This window comes from Arachis stenosperma, chromosome 2 (assembly GCF_014773155.1).
Source record: "Arachis stenosperma cultivar V10309 chromosome 2, arast.V10309.gnm1.PFL2, whole genome shotgun sequence".
NCBI classification, from domain to species: domain Eukaryota; kingdom Viridiplantae; phylum Streptophyta; class Magnoliopsida; order Fabales; family Fabaceae; genus Arachis; species Arachis stenosperma.
The window spans coordinates 60,836,779-60,853,128 of NC_080378.1; the positions used below are offsets into that span (position 1 = coordinate 60,836,779).

Genomic DNA, 16,350 nt, shown 5'->3' on the forward strand with positions numbered 1-16,350 from the left:
GTTCTGAGCCAGAATGGCATTCAGAGTATCAATCTCAAGAACTCCTTTCTTCTGATTTGTCCCATTGTTCACAGGATTCCTTTCAGAAGTGTACATGAATTGGTTATTTGCAACCATTTCAATTAGCTCTTGAGCTTCTGTAGGCGTCTTCTTCAGATGAAGAGATCCTCCAGCAGAGCTATCCAAAGACATCTTGGATAGTTCAGACAGACCATCATAGAAAATACCTATGATGCTCCATTCAGAAAGTATGTCAGAAGGACATTTTCTGATCAATTGTTTGTATCTTTCCCAAGCTTCATAGAGGGATTCTCCATCCTTCTGTCTGAAGGTTTGGACTTCCACTCTAAGCTTACTCAATTTTTGAGGTGGAAAGAACTTTGCCAAGAAGGCATTGACTAGCTTTTCCCAAGAGTTCAGGCTTTCTTTAGGTTGTGAGTCCAACCATGTCCTAGCTCTGTCTCTTACAGCAAAAGGGAATAGCATAAGTCTGTAGACCTCAGGGTCAACCCCATTAGTCTTGACAGTGTCACAGATTTGCAAGAATTCAGCTAAGAACTGATGAGGATTTTCCAATGGAAGTCCATGGAACTTGCAATTCTGTTGCATTAGAGAAACTAATTGAGGCTTAAGCTCAAAGTTGTTTGCTCCAATGGCAGGGATAGAGATGCTTCTCCCATAGAAGTCGGGAGTAGGTGCAGTAAAGTCACCCAGCACCTTCCTTGTATTGTTGGCATTGTTGTTGTTTTCAGCTGCCATGGGTTCTTCTTCTTTGAAGATTTCTATTAGGTCCTTTACAGAAAGTTGTGCCTTAGCTTCTCTTAGCTTTCGCTTCAAGGTCCTTTCAGGTTCAGGATCAGCCTCAACAAGAATGCCTTTGTCTTTGCTCCTGCTCATATGAAAGAGAAGAGAACAAGAAAATATGGAATCCTCTATGTCACAGTATAGAGATTCCTTGAGGTGTCAGAGGAAAAGAAAAATAGAAGGAAGAGGCAGAAGAATTCGAACTTAGTCAGATAGAATTCAAATTGTGCATTGAGGAGGAGTGGTACTCCATAAATAAAAGGATGTGAGAAGAGAGGGAGAATTTTTGAAAATTAAATTAAAAAGATTTTGAAAACATTTTGAAAAACTTTAATTGATTTTCGAAAACCAAGAGTGGGAAAGAAATCAAGTAATTTTTGAAAAAGATTTGGAAATTAGAATTTAAAAAGATATGATTGAAAACTATTTTGAAAAAGATGTGATTAAAAAGATATGATTGAAAAGTTATGGTTTTAAAAAGATATGATTGAAAAGATATGATTTGAAAACAATTTTAAAAAGATTTGATTTTAAAAATTAATGACTTGCCTAACAAGAAAAGATATGATTCAAACATTAAACCTTTCTCAACAGAAAAGGCAACATACTTGAAATGTTGAATCAAATCATTAATTGTTAGCAAGTATCTTTGAAAAGGGAAAGAAATTGATTTTGAAAAAATTTGATTGAAAAGATTTGATTTGAAAAAGATTTGATTTTGAAAAACTTTGAAAACTTGGAAAAAAAATTGATTTGAAAACAAAATCTTCCCTCTTGTGCCATCCTGGCGTTAAACGCCCAGAATGGTGCACATTCTGGCGTTTAACGCCCAATGCACTACCCTTTTGGGCGTTAAACGCCCAGCCAGTCACCCTGGCTGGCGTTTAAACGCCAGTCTGTCCTTCTTCACTGGGCGTTTTGAACGCCCAGCTTTTTCTGTGTAATTCCTCTGTTGCATGTTCTGAATATTCAGTTCCCTGTACTATTGACTTGAAAATAGAACCAAGATCAAATAAACAATGCATGCAAGACACCAAACTTAAAATAAGACACTAGACTCAACAAGAAACATAAAATCTTTTTTGGTTTTTTATGATTTTGTAATTTTTTTTGTGCTTTTTCGAAAATTATATGAAAATAGAAAATGAAGGTTTCAGAATTCTTAATTTGAATTCCAAGAATCATTGCAATGCTAGTCTAAGACTCCGGTCCAGGAATTAGACATGGCTTCACAGCCAGCCAAGCTTTCAAAGAAAGCTTCGGTCCAAAACACTAGACATGGCCAATGGCCAGCCAAGCCTCAGCAGATCATTGCTCCAATAGCAAGTTTGATAGAAATCAACAAGCTCTTGTGATGATAAGTTGAAACCTCGGTCCAATAAGATTAGACATGGCTTCTCAGCCAGCCAGATTTTAACAGATCATCATGAAACTCTAGAATTCATTTTTAAAGAAATTCTGAAAAAAGAATTACCTAATCTAAGCAACAAGATGAACCGTCAGTTGTCCATACACGAAACAATCCCCGGCAACGGCGCCAAAAACTTGGTGCACGAAATTGTGATCATCAATGGCGCCATCAACATGGTACGCTCATTGCAATCTCAACTCTTTATCACAACTCCGCACAACTAACCAGCAAGTGCACTGGGTCGTCCAAGTAATAAACCTTACGCGAGTAAGGGTCGATCCCACGGAGATTGTTGGTATGAAGCAAGCTATGGTCACCTTGTAAATCTTAGTCAGGCAGACTCAGATGGTTATAGATGAAATATGAATAAAAGATAAAGATAGAGATACTTATGCAATTCATTGGTAAGAACTTCAGATAAGCGAATGGAGATGCTTTGTCCCTTCCGTCTCTCTACTTTCCTACTGTCTTCATCCAATCCTTCTTACTCCTTTCCATGGCAAGCTTATGCAAGGGTTTCACCGTTGTCAGTGGCTACCTCCCATCCTCTCAGTATAAATGTTCAACGCACCCTGTCACGGCACGGCTATCCAGCTGTCGGTTCTCGATCATGTCGGAATAGAATCCAGTGATTCTTTTGCGTCTGTCACTAACGCCCCACAATCGCGAGTTTGAAGCACGTCACAGTCATTCAATCATTGAATCCTACTCAGAATACCACAGACAAGGTTAGACCTTCCGAATTCTCTTGAATGCCGCCATCAGTTCTGGCCTATACCACGAAGACTCTGATCTCACGGAATGGCTGGCTCGGTTGTCAAGCGAGCGCTCGGTTGTCAGGCGATCAACCATGCATCCTGTATCAGGAATCCAAGAGATATTCACCCAATCTAAGGTAGAACGGAGGTGGTTGTCAGTCACACGTACATAGGTGAGAATGATGATGAGTGTCACGGATCATCACATTCATCAAGTTGAAGAACAAGTGATATCTTGGAACAAGAACAAGCGGAATTGAATAGAAGAACAATAGTAATTGCATTAATACTCGAGGTACAGCAGAGCTCCACACCTTAATCTATGGTGTGTAGAAACTCCACCGTTGAAAATACATAAGAACAAAAGTGATCATTGGCTTCGGTCCCAGAGAGGGAACCAGAAAAACCAAGATGAAAATACAATAGTAAAAGGTCCTACATATAGGGAACTAGTAGCTTAAGAATTACAAAGATGAGTAAATGACATAAAAATCCACTTCCGGGCCCACTTGGTGTGTGCTTGGGCTGAGCATTGAAGCATTTTCGTGTAGAGACTCTTCTTGGAGTTAAACGCCAGCTTTTGTGCCAGTTTGGGCGTTTAACTCCCACTTTGGTGCCAGTTCCGGCGTTTAACGCTGGGAATTCTGAAGGTGACTTTGAACGCCGGTTTGAGCCATCAAATCTTGGGCAAAGTATGGAGTATCATATATTGCTGGAAAGCCCAGGATGTCTACTTTCCAACGCCGTTGAGAGCGCGCCAATTGGGCTTCTGTAGCTCCAAAAAATCCACTTCGAGTGCAGAGAGGTCAGAATCCAACAGCATCTGCAGTCCTTTTCAGTCTCTGAATCAGATTTTTGCTCAGGTCCCTCAATTTCAGCCAGAAAATACCTGAAATCACAGAAAAACACACAAACTCATAGGAAAGTCCAGAAAATTGAATTTTAACTAAAAACTAATAAAAATATACTAAAAACTAATTAAATCCTACTAGAAACATACTAAAAACAATGCCAAAAAGCGTACAAATTATCCGCTCATCAGTGCCCCACGCGAACGCGTGCCCCACGCGTCTGCATCATTTTCAAAATATGGTCATTCACGCGATCGCGTAAACCACGCAAACGCGTCACCCTAAATTTTGGCAATATGCATGTAAAACAGAGAGTTGTGCGTGCGTGAGGCTACACTCGCGCCAATAGCACATATCAGGTCACGCGATCGCGTGATCCATGCGTCCGCATCACCTGAACTTACCGCACACCACGCGAGCGCGTGACCCACGCGAGCGCGTGACCCACGCGTCCGCATTGCCTGTGCGGCACAACTTATCCAGATCAGCCAGAATATCTTATCTTTTCTTCCCCAAACACTAATTTTTCTACCCTCATCTTATTTCTTTCTTCCCCCTTCTTCCTTCTTCCTTCTTTCTCACTTTCTACCTCCTCTTTCTCACCACCATCATCAAGGTCTTTTCTTTTCTTCTTCCCTCTTTACTTTTCTATTCTTATTCTTCTTTTTATGTTTTCTTCTTCTTTTTCTTTTTACTTTCATTATCTATGCTTTCTTTTTCTTTCTTTTTCTTTTAATTGGTGTTGAAAATTTATTTGGGTCATTATTCTCTATATTTTGCTTATGGATTATTAGGAATTGTTTGACAATTATATATTACTTTTTATAGGGTTGCCTGCATGTTCAATTTAATACTTTCCACAACTTATCTCCTATGCATGCTTTGTGTTTGTGAAAATGCCCGTATGGCATTGTGCACTATTTTTAGATTTCTTTTATTCTACTACTCTAAATGCTTGCTTTTCACAAAATCATTTTTATATTTTATTAATTAAATATAATTGTTATTACAAACATATTGTTAGTTTGAAAGACTTGGTAATCTAACTTGGACATTGAATGCTTGATCTATGCTACTCATGCCTTTGCCGGCATGCCAATAAATACCTTGCATTTAACTGTCATCACATGCACTTGCTATATTTTCATTGATAACTTTTCACATGTAGTCAGGACCATGTATTAACGTCATTCTTTTTTACTGTGCATTGATTACCACCTTTCCTGTTCTCTTACTTGCTCTAACCCTTAATTTTAAAAAGTTGCATTCTCTTTCCCTTTTCAGGATGGCCACCAAGAAAGGCAAGGAAAAAGCTACCCCAAACCAGCGGCAAGGAAAGGAACAAAAAGAGCACTAGCTGCGGAGCCATCCGTCCACTTGCATAGCTTTGCATGCACCAAGGACGGTGCAATCTTTAAGTGTGGGGAGGTCGATACCGATCTCCGTGGGTTAGTACCTTCCTGTCTCAACACCAATGTTTAAATTTTCTTTGTTAAATTAGTTGTTGCATTTGCATGTTTGTTTGATTTTGTGCATATTTTACCACTTGGTTGAAGTAATATTTTATTTTTCAAGAAACTTTTTATAGCATTTCACTAATTTGAATTAAACTTTTCAAAAAAAATATTTAAAGAAATTTTATTTTGGAACATGGTTTAGAGCTCGAACACACAAAACCAGTGAGATTTTGAGCCTATTTAAATTGGTTGCATTCTATCAACTAATATTTTATTTTTGGTGTGTGTTTTTCTCTCTAAAATTGTGATCTTTGTCTTGCTTAATTCTATATTTCCATTATTTGATGTATGCATGCACTTATATGATTGAGGCCTCATTTTACTGAGCTTACATACCCATATGGGCTTACCTTTTATTATCCTTTGCAAACCAATGTTGAGCCTATTTTACCCCTTTGTTCTTTACTTTAGCTCATCACTAACTTTAAGTGGAAAACAATAATGTCCTTAATTTGAATCCTTGATTAGCTTAGACTAGTGAGAGTGCTCATGAATTAAGTGTGAGAAAAGTGGGTTTGGAAACGTTTGGTTTGGAAATTGAGTATGTTAGACTTTGTGTGAAAATGTGAAAAATGTTGAGAACATGTTTATGCATTCAATACCTTAATCATATGCATTGAAAAAGGAAAAAAATAGAAAAAGAAAAAAAATAAAAAGAGTAAAAGAAAAGAAAAAAGAGCAAATAATAAAAAGGGAGAAAATTTCCCAAAGCAAATGGTGAAACCAATACATATGAGTTGTACTAAAACTAGGATGCATGAATATGTGGCAAAACATAGTTAATGGATAGTTAAATTTTGTATTGTGATTACATGGATTGTCTTAAGTTAGGTGGGAAAAGTTTAAAGTTAATTAAGGATTCAGATTTTAGTCTACTTGGCCAAATACAAGCCTGCCTTGACCCTAACCCCATTACAACCCTTAAAAGACCTCTTGATATGTGTATTGGTGCATTAAACTTTTGTTGATTGTTAGATGAAGAGCAAGTCTTAGAAAGCAAGGTTAGTAGAGAATTGAGAGAATCGAACCTTAAACACCTGAGCGATTAGAGTGTATACACTTCTAGTAAGGGTTCGATGCTCGATTCTTTATTCCCGGCTTTTATGAGCTATTTTCTTTTGCAAGTTTACTTGTACTTTATTTTATGATTTGAATTAGTGAAATCCAGTTCATATTTGTTCTTGAAGGATTTGTTTACTTTTAACCAAGTAGAAAAAAAGCATTCTGTATTTAGTTGCATTCATAGGTTGCATTTCATGCATTCTACCATTCCTCTTCACTCTCTTATAGCTTCTCTTGAGCTTAGCATGAGGACATGCTAATGTTTAAGTGTGGGGAGGTTGATAAACCACTATTTTATGGTCTATCTTGTGCTCAATTGGGTGATTTTTATCAAGTCTTTGCACACTTATTCATACTAATTGCATGTTTTATAATTCCTTCCCAGAATTTGTTCTATGATTGAAAACTTTCTTCCTAGAGTCTTTAGTTTGTGTATTTTAATCATCTCTTATTACCATTCGATGCTGTGATATGTGCGTTAAGTGATTTCAGAGATTACAAGGCAGGAATGGCTTAGAGGATGAAAAGGAAGCATGCAAAAGTGGAAGGAATACAAGAAACTGAAGGAAATGCTAAAGCTGTCTAGTCTGACCTCTTAGTACTAAATCGATCATAACTTGAGCTACAAAGGTCCAAATGACGTGGTTTTAGTTGCGTTGGAAAGCTAACGTCCGGGGCTTTGCAACAATATATAATTTACCATTGCTGCTTTGAAGCCAGGCGATGCGAATGTGTAGATCACGCGGACACCTAACCTGGCAAAAACCCAATCCGTGCGAACGCATGGACGACGCTTCCGCGTGACTTTTCAGCGACCTGTATGAACCAGATTTCACAATCAGTGATTTTGGAGCTGTTTTTGACCCAGTTTTCGGCCCAGAAAACACAGATTAGATGCTATAAAGTGGGGGAATCCATCCATTCATGAGAGAACTTTTCATTCATTCATAATTCACTTTTCATAATTTAGATGTAGTTTTTAGAGAGAGAGGTTCTCTCCCCTCTCTTAGGATTTAGGATTAGGATTCCTCTTAAAGGATTTAGGATTTCTTCTTCTCAATTTTCAGGTTCAATGTTCCTTTTACTTATTTTCTCAATTTGGTTTATGAACTCTTTATGTTTGGATTGATTTTCTTTTATTAATGCAATTTGAGGTATTTCAGTTATATGATTTTTATTTAGCTTTCTATATTCTTGGCTTTGGTTGAGTAATTAGTAATGCTTGAGTTGTCGAAATAAAGCAGTGATTGAAATTGGGAGTTGCTAATTAATTTGGATACCTCTAAAACTAGTCTCTCCACAGGAGTTGACTAGGACTTGAGGTTCATATTGATTTATCCACTTTACTTACCTTCATAGTTAGAGGTTGACTAAGTGGGAGCAATAAACAATTCTCATCACGCCTAATAAGGATAACTAGGATAGAATTTCCATTTCTCATACCTTGCCAAGAGATTTTATTATTATTAATTTATTTTTCTTGTCATTCAAACTACTTGCTCCTTATTTCAAAAAAACCCCAAAATATACTTTTGCATAACCAATAATAAGAACACCTCCCTGCAATTCCTTGAGAAGACGACCCGAGGTTTAAATACTTCGGTTATCAATTTCAAAGAGGTTTGTTACTTGTGACAACCAAAACTTTTGTACGAAAGGATTTTTTATTGGTTTAGAAATAATACTTACAACGTGTTTATATTTGTGAATTTCTTTACCGATAGAAAATCCAATCGTCTATTTTATTTATGTTTTAAATCAATTTTAATTAGGACTATAAATTGGATAGAGATTTTCCCTCGTGGGGACTTCTCGGGTCCTGATTTTCATTCCGGAATTTTATACTTTTCTCTGCTAGGATTTTTTCCATACTATGAGCAACTAAACCTCTATTAAGGTTAGGAGCTTTGTTTACTTTAATAGATTAATAATTCTTTGTTCTTCTACTCTTGATTAATGCATTGATTATTGTTTAAGAATTGATTTCGTTCTTCATCCTACGGATTAGTGAGTATTGGAAAATAACTCTGATCTAACTTGAATTCTATTAAATCTTGGAAAAGCCATATTATTAGAATTACAACTTGAAACCACTTTCTCATAACTCCTTAATTTTCTGGGTTTGATGTGATATGTGACATATAACTACATCATTTTTGGATTTTTAGGGTTTGTGTGGTTTATAAATTGAAATTTGAACTTAATCGTACCCTCTAGTGCAATTGAGTGATCAAAGAATTGACGGTTGGTTGGATTAGAGGAGATTGTATTGCCTAGGAATAATAATTCAATCACTTGGAGTTTGCCATGAACTAAATCATTGCATGACCAAGATAGTTGACATTGAACATTAATCCGGATATTTAAACATCTCCAAGGCCTTAACTCCATTCTCATTCTTTTTTTCTCAACCATTCACTGTTTGCTTTTCTTAATTTACTGTCTCTTATGCTTTTGGATATTCTAAACTCTTATTTCAATTTGTCTAAATAGAACAATTGATCAAACATTGTTTGCTTAGTCTATTAATCCTCGTGGGATCGACACTCACTCACCCGAGTTTATTACTTGGTACGAATCGGTGTACTTGCCGGTAAGTTGTTGCTAGAAATTCCGCATCAAGTTTTTGATGCCATTGCCAGGGATTAACTATCACTAACAACTACCAGTTGATTAGTTGCCTAGAGTATACCTTTTTTTTGTTTTAGTTTTCTTTTATCTTTATTTTTATCTTTATTTTTCTTTAATTTTTTCCCTTTAAATTTTTATTTTTTTCCCTTTTATTTTCATATGTTTCACTGGGATTCTCTTCACTGTAACGTTGTGGATCCTAATTTTCCTTGTTTCTAGTTGTTTATGCAGAAAAATAGGAATTAAGAACCTCTTCTGTATGACCCTGAGATTGAAAGGACTCTTTGGAGGCAAAGGAAACAAGCTAGAGATCAAGAAGTTTAAGCGATCTTTAGGGATGAGTCTGAAGAGGAAGTTGAATTCAGTATGGCTAATAATATTGAGAATCTTGTGGTCAATAACTCCAATAATGCCCCACCTGTTAGAAGAACTCTGGGATCATATACTAACCCCAATCCGGGGAATAGTCTAGAAAGCATTGTACCACCGGTTGTGCATGCCAATAACCTCAAGTTGAAGCCTCAACTCATCCTTTTGGTTCAGCAAAATTGTCAGTTCAGTTGAAGCTCGCAGGAGGACCCTAATATATTCATATCCAGATTTCTAAGGATATGTAATACAGTCAAGACCAATGGGGTTCCCGTTGACGTCTACAGCTTGTGGTTATTCCGTTTTGCTGTGAGGGACCAAGCTGGTCAATGGCTTGAAACACAACCTAAAGAAAGTATAGCAACTTAGACAAATTTGGTTAGCAAATTTTTAACCAAATTCTTTTTACCTCAGAGGTTGACTAATCTGACGACTGACATTTAGATAGCTTGAAGAAGAGTCTCTTTATGAAGCTTTTTGGAGAGATACAAGGCTATGGTAAGGAAGTGTCCTTCGGACATGTTTGCAGACTGGGTATAATTACAGATTTTCTATGATGGTATCACTCTGACTTCTAGACTTTTTCTGGATAATTCTACAGGAGGCTCTTTTCATATGAAGACCACTGATGATGCCCTAGATTTGATAGAGATGGTGGCCAACAATCAGTACTTGTATTATTCAAAAAGAACCATGACGAAGGGTGTCATGAAATTGATACTTTAGATGCTATTTTGGCTCAGAACAAAGCTTTGTCTCACAAGATTAATGCCGTCACTCAACTTTTGAGAGATATGTAAGTTTCCTCTATTGCTACCTAAGATCCTTCTTTCAACATGAGTGGTGGAGTGTCTCAGTTTGGAAGCTTTAGCTATGAGCAACCCCCTACTGAGCAGGTTAACTATATGGGAAATTTTATAAGACTAGCTAATAATGACCCATTCTCTAAGACGTACAATATGGGATGGAGAAACCACCCAAATTTTGGCTGGAGAAATAAAAATAAAAGGCAGTCCATCTTTAACAACAACAATTTCCCCTAGAATAATTTCAACCGTCAACATCAGCCTTCTCAATCAAATAATCCACTCCTAGCTCCCCAAGATACCTCAACATTGGAAGCAGCATTAGTAGAACTCTCCAAAACCACTTATAGTTTCATGTAGAAAACCAAAGCCACAATTGAAAACTTGGAAGTTCAGATAGAACAGTTGAGCAAGTAAGTTGTTGAGAGGCCCCCAAATATATTTTCTAGTGATACAGTTCCAATCCAAGAGAGGAATATAAGGCCATCTATGTGATAAGCAGAAAAGAGGTGGATACTCGACCCTCTAGTGATGACGAGCTAGCTAAGAAAGTTATAAAGGAAGCCAGGGACCATGAGAAGTACGCTCTCTTTCTCCTTTATTAGATGATTTAAGTGGATTATGCCCCATTGGATGCTACTTTGAGTTTTGTGGCTGTTTGTTTATTTCAGGTAGCATTCGGATGAAGATTTGATGAAAAGTGTATGAAGAAGCAAAGGAGCCTCATGCGTACGCATCATGCATGCATACGCATCACTAGAGCAGCAAAGGAGGTCATGCGTACACATGTGCTGTGCGTACGCATGACTGCAAGAGCACAACAAGGTCAATTCTCCATTGCATAGGTGGTGCTAAACGCCACAACTCAGCATTTAGCACTAAGGGGTTCATAATTTGTGCCAAGCATTCTAAATGGTGTGTACTAAATGGCCAACCACTAGTGTTTAGCCCTGAGACTCTTATTTTGCATGCAAGGCTTACTAGATAGCTAGCGCTAAATGCCCAGTCACTGGCGTTTAGCACTGATAGTGTGAACAAGAATGGGGACCACACGTGCATACTGAATCAACGAAAGCATATCTTTTAATTTCAAATCAATTTACTAATTAGAAAAGATTTGTTAGGGTTTTATTTAAGTTTTAAATCAATTTTAATTAGAACTATAAATAGGATAGAGATTCAACCTCGTGGGGACTTCTCGGGTCCTAATTTTAATTTCGCAATTTTGCACTTTTCTCTGCTAGAGTTTTTTCCACACTATGAGCAACTAAACCTCCATTGTTAAAGTTTAGAGTTCTATTTACTTTGATAAATTAATAATTATTTGTTCTTCTACTCTTGATTAATGTATTGATTATTGTTTAAAATTTGGTTTCGTTCTTCATTTTATGGATTAGTGAATATTGGAAAATAACTTTAATCTAACTTGAATTCTATTGAATCTTGGAAAAACTATATCATTAGAATTACAACTTGAAACCACTTTCTCACAACTCCTTAATTATTTGGGTTAATGTGGTACATGACATATAACTGCATCACAACTTCTTAATTATTTGATTTATATATGCTTCTAATTTCTTCATGACTTCATATATGCATACATTGGTTCATGGCTTTATTACTTCATTCTCTTGCAAAAATCAATAAACAAAAGTGCATCAAAGCTTGGTTCATATTGTCATGAGTAATCATAAAATGCATTAGTGGACACAAGTTCAACAATTTAAGCTCATATATTCATGAATGAATGATAAACCCCATTTGTAGGATTTATCTTGTATTGATTTTAAGGGATTTTATGACCTTTTTACCCACATTTATTCAATGAAATAACATGGTTTCATGATTGTCTCCCAATATGTGCTTAAGTGTGAAAACATGCTTTCTAGACCTTAAATTAGCTAAATTTAATTCACCTTGGATTCCACTAGCTGCCTTGACTTGTTTGTTAAGTGATTTCAGGTTGAAAAGGGCTAGGGAAGGATCAAAGGAGCGAAAGGAAAGCATACAAAGTGGAGAAGATCATTAAAAGCCAAAGAATTGAACTCGCCCATGGACGCGCGCGCGCACCAGGCGCTTACGCGCACCAGGCGCTTACGCGCACCTTGCGAATTACCCCATGGACGCGTACGCGTGCTGTGCGCGTACGCGTCGGTGCTGGAATATGATTTTTTTAATGAAAATGTGGCCAGCGAATTCAGAAGGGTTGTGGGGCCCAATCCCAACTAACTTTGGCGCCAAAGATGCTATTTAAAGCCAAGGATTGAAGAGCAAAGGGACTTTTTGACTTTGGATCATTTTTTACACATTAGGATTAGTTAGAAGTAGTTTTAGCGAGAGGTCTCACTTCTCTCTAGGATTAGGATTAGAATTAGGTTTAGTTCTTAGATCTAGGTTTTCATTCACTCTTTCTTCTACTTCTATTCTTCAATTTTTTGTTGTTATATTCACTCTTCTTCTATTCTTTTGTTGTAATTTCCTTGATGTTGTTCTTGTACTTTGTTGTAGATCTACTATTGTTCCTTCCATTTTCTTTCAATTCAATTCAAGGTAATTCATAATAAATGTGTTTCTTTTGATTGTTGTTGTTAATTCATTGCAATAATTGTTGTTAGATTCTATTCTTGTTATAGATTTCATATGCTTTCCTTTCATGCCTCTTATGTGTTTGATAAAATGCATCTTTTAGCTTTAGTGTAGATTTTATTCCTCTTGGCCTAGGTAGAGTAATTAGTGACTCTTGAGTTATCTAATTCCTTTGTTGATTGATAATTAGAAGTTGTTAATTGATTTGAATGCCTCTAAAGCTAGTCTTTCCTTTAGGAGTTGATTAGGACTTGAGGAATCAAATTGATTCATCCACTTGACTTTCCTCCATGGTTAGAGGTTAACTAAGCGGGAGCAATAGACAATTTGTTGTCACAATTGAGGAGGATAACTAGGATAGGACTTCTAGTTCTCATATCTTGCCAAGAGCTTTGTTAGTTGTTAGTTTATTTTCCTTGCCATTTATAATTCTTGTCTAAAATCTTAAAAACCCCAAATATAACTCATAACCAATAACAAGATACTTCATTACAATTCCTAGGGAGAACGACCCGAGGTTTGAATACTTCGGTTATCTAAATAGGGGTTTGTACTTGTGACAACCAAATTTTTGTATGAAAGGATTATTGATTGGTTTAGAAACTATACTTGCAATGAGAATTCATTTGTGAAATTCTATACCATCAAAAATCTAATCATCAATGAACATAAATTCAACTTAATATTTAATGATTCCTTTCATATAAAAATGATTGATGCTTAATGACAAAAATACTTGATTATTCACTAAAATTCATGAAACAAAGTCATAAACTAACTAAATTAACTAGCTAAGATGCAAATGCATCATCACCTGGCACTAAACGCTGAGTCGTTGCGTTTAGCGCCAGCTAAACAGAGGGCTTGCATGAATCATAATGCTTGTGGCGCTAAACACCGGGAAGTGGCGTTTGGCGCAAGCTTGGCAGCATCAACTTTTGTCCTTTTTCTTTTGCACAAACTCTGTCAACTCACTCGAATTTCACCTGAAATAATTGATACAATATTGCAAATAAAAGTGGCATCTAACATGGTCTAAAACACAAAAATCTTATAAAAACTCAACAAATCCATATCTCAATTACTAAGAAAATACAAGATGCTCACGCATCACAACACCAAACTTAAATTGTTGTTTGTCCTCATGAAATTGAAAACAATATGAATTTGAGATGTGGGTTTGTCTGAGAGTTGAGTTTTCAATTTAGCTCCTATCTATCTTCAATAATATGATCATGAAAAGTCTCAGCATCTCACTATCCTTTGAAGCTTAGGAATGCCAATGTCATTTAGAAATAGAATCCAGATAATATTTTGGATTATATTTCTTTTAACTTTTGATTAATCCTTGAGCTTTGATCAATCTTAACCTTCCTAGGAAAATAACTCTTTGAGCTTTGATCAATCTTAACCTTCCTAGCCATTGATGTTCAGGACCTTGGGACTTGCTTTTTTATTTTCTTTTTCTGTTTCTTTTGTTTCAAGGACCAACATTATGTTTAATTTAGAGAATTCATAATACTTCTCTAAGCTCCTATTTCTCAAGAATTAACAACCGTAATTCCAAGATCAAATATTCACTATTCTTTTTCATTCATTCAAAATCACAGATAAATGCTACCACATCCAATTAAATAAGACACTTCTAAATATAAACTCAACTGCTCATGCATTACACCACTTTCTCTTTCTTTTCGTTTTGAATTTAAGCTCAGTGGACATCTTTTAAAAATAAAAATAAAAATAACTTAATCAAACTAAAATAAACCTAAAAATACTAACAATACTAAAGATCACGCAAGGGACAGAAAATAAACCAACAAGAAATAGGAGATAACAAAATAAGAATGGAAAAAGGAAATAGAACGAAAGAAAACTCAACCACCTCAGTCATCCTGGTGGTCATCTCACTTCTCAAGCTATGCTCCTCTATGAAGAAGATTCATGATGAGCGGATAATTTGTACCCTTTTTGGCATTGTTTTTAGTATGTTTTTAGTAGTTTTAGTTGAGTTCTTAGTATATTTTTATTAGTTTTTAGTTAAAATTCACTTTTCTGGACTTTACTATGAGTTTGTGTGTTTTTCTGTGATTTCAGGTATTTTCTGGCTGAAATTGAGGGACCTGAGCAAAAATCTGATTCAGAGACTGAAAAGGACTGCAGATGCTGTTGGATTCTGACCTCCCTGCACTCGAAATGGATTTTCTGGAGCTACAGAAGCCCAATTGGCGCGCTCTCAATGGCGTTGGAAAGTAGACATCCTGGGCTTTCCAGCAATATATAATAGTCCATACTTTGCCCAAGATTTGATAGCCCAAACCGGCGTTCAAAGTCACCCTCAGGAATTCCAGCGTTAAACGCCGGAACTGGCACCTAAATGGGAGTTAAACGCCCAAACTGGCATAAAAGCTGGCGTTTAACTCCAAGAAAAGTCTCTACACGAAATTGCTTCATTGCTCAGCCCAAGCACACACCAAGTGGGCCCGGAAGTGGATTTTTATGTCATTTACTCATCTCTGTAAACCTTAGGCTACTAGTTTTCTATAAGTAGGACCTTTTGCTATTGTATTTTCATCTTTGGACATCTAGTTCTTAGACCATTGGGAGGCTGGCCTCACGGCCATGCCTAGACCTTGTTCTTATGTATTTTCAACGGTGGAGTTTCTACACACCATAGATTAAGGTGTGGAGCTCTGCTGTACCTCGAGTATTAATGCAATTACTATTGTTCTTCTATTCAATTCCGCTTGTTCTTTGTCCAAGATATCACTTGTTCTTCAACTTGATGAAGGTGATGATCCGTGACACTCATCATCATTCTCACTTATGAACAAAGTGACTGACAACCACTCTGTTCTACAAGCAACCAAGGCTCTAGTGTTTATCTCTTGGATTCTTTAACCGGAATCTTCGTGGTATAGGCGAGAACTGATGGCGGCATTCAAGAGAATCCGGAAGGTCTAACCTTGTCTGTGGTATTCTGAGTAGGATTCAATGATTGAATGACTGTGACGTGCTTCAAACTCCTAGCAGGCGGGGCGTTAGTGACAGACGCAAAAGAATCACTGGATTCTATTCCGGCCTGACCGAGAACCGACAGCTGATTAGCCATATGCTGTGACAGAGCATAGGAACATTTTCACTGAGAGGATGCGAGGTAGCCACTGACAACGGTGAAACCCTTGCATAAGCTTGCCATGGAAAGGAGTAAGAAGGATTGGATGAAGACAGTAGGAAAGCAGAGAGACGGAAGGGAAGGCATCTTCATACGCTTATCTGAAGTTCCTACCAATGAATTACATAAGTACCTCTATCTTTATCTTTATGCTTTATTCGTATATCACTATACCCATTTGAGTCTGCCTGACTAAGATTTACAAGGTGACCATAGCTTGCTTCATACCAACAATCTCCGTGGGATCGACCCTTACTCGCGTAAGGTATTACTTGGACGACCCAGTGCACTTGCTGGTTAGTTGTGCGAAGTTGTAGTGATCACAATTTCACGCACCAAGTTTTTGGCGCCGTTGTCGGGGATTGTTTGTGTATGGA

At 36.9% G+C, this 16,350-nt stretch overlaps 1 non-coding gene across 1 annotated transcript; it reads left to right on the forward strand.

Moving 5' to 3' along the window:
- The first annotated feature begins 250 nt into the window (after positions 1-250).
- LOC130965114 (small nucleolar RNA R71) lies at positions 251-354 on the forward strand. Its single transcript, XR_009081167.1, has one exon. It is a non-coding gene; the product is annotated as a small nucleolar RNA R71 (small nucleolar RNA).
- The last annotated feature ends 15,996 nt before the right edge of the window (positions 355-16,350 follow it).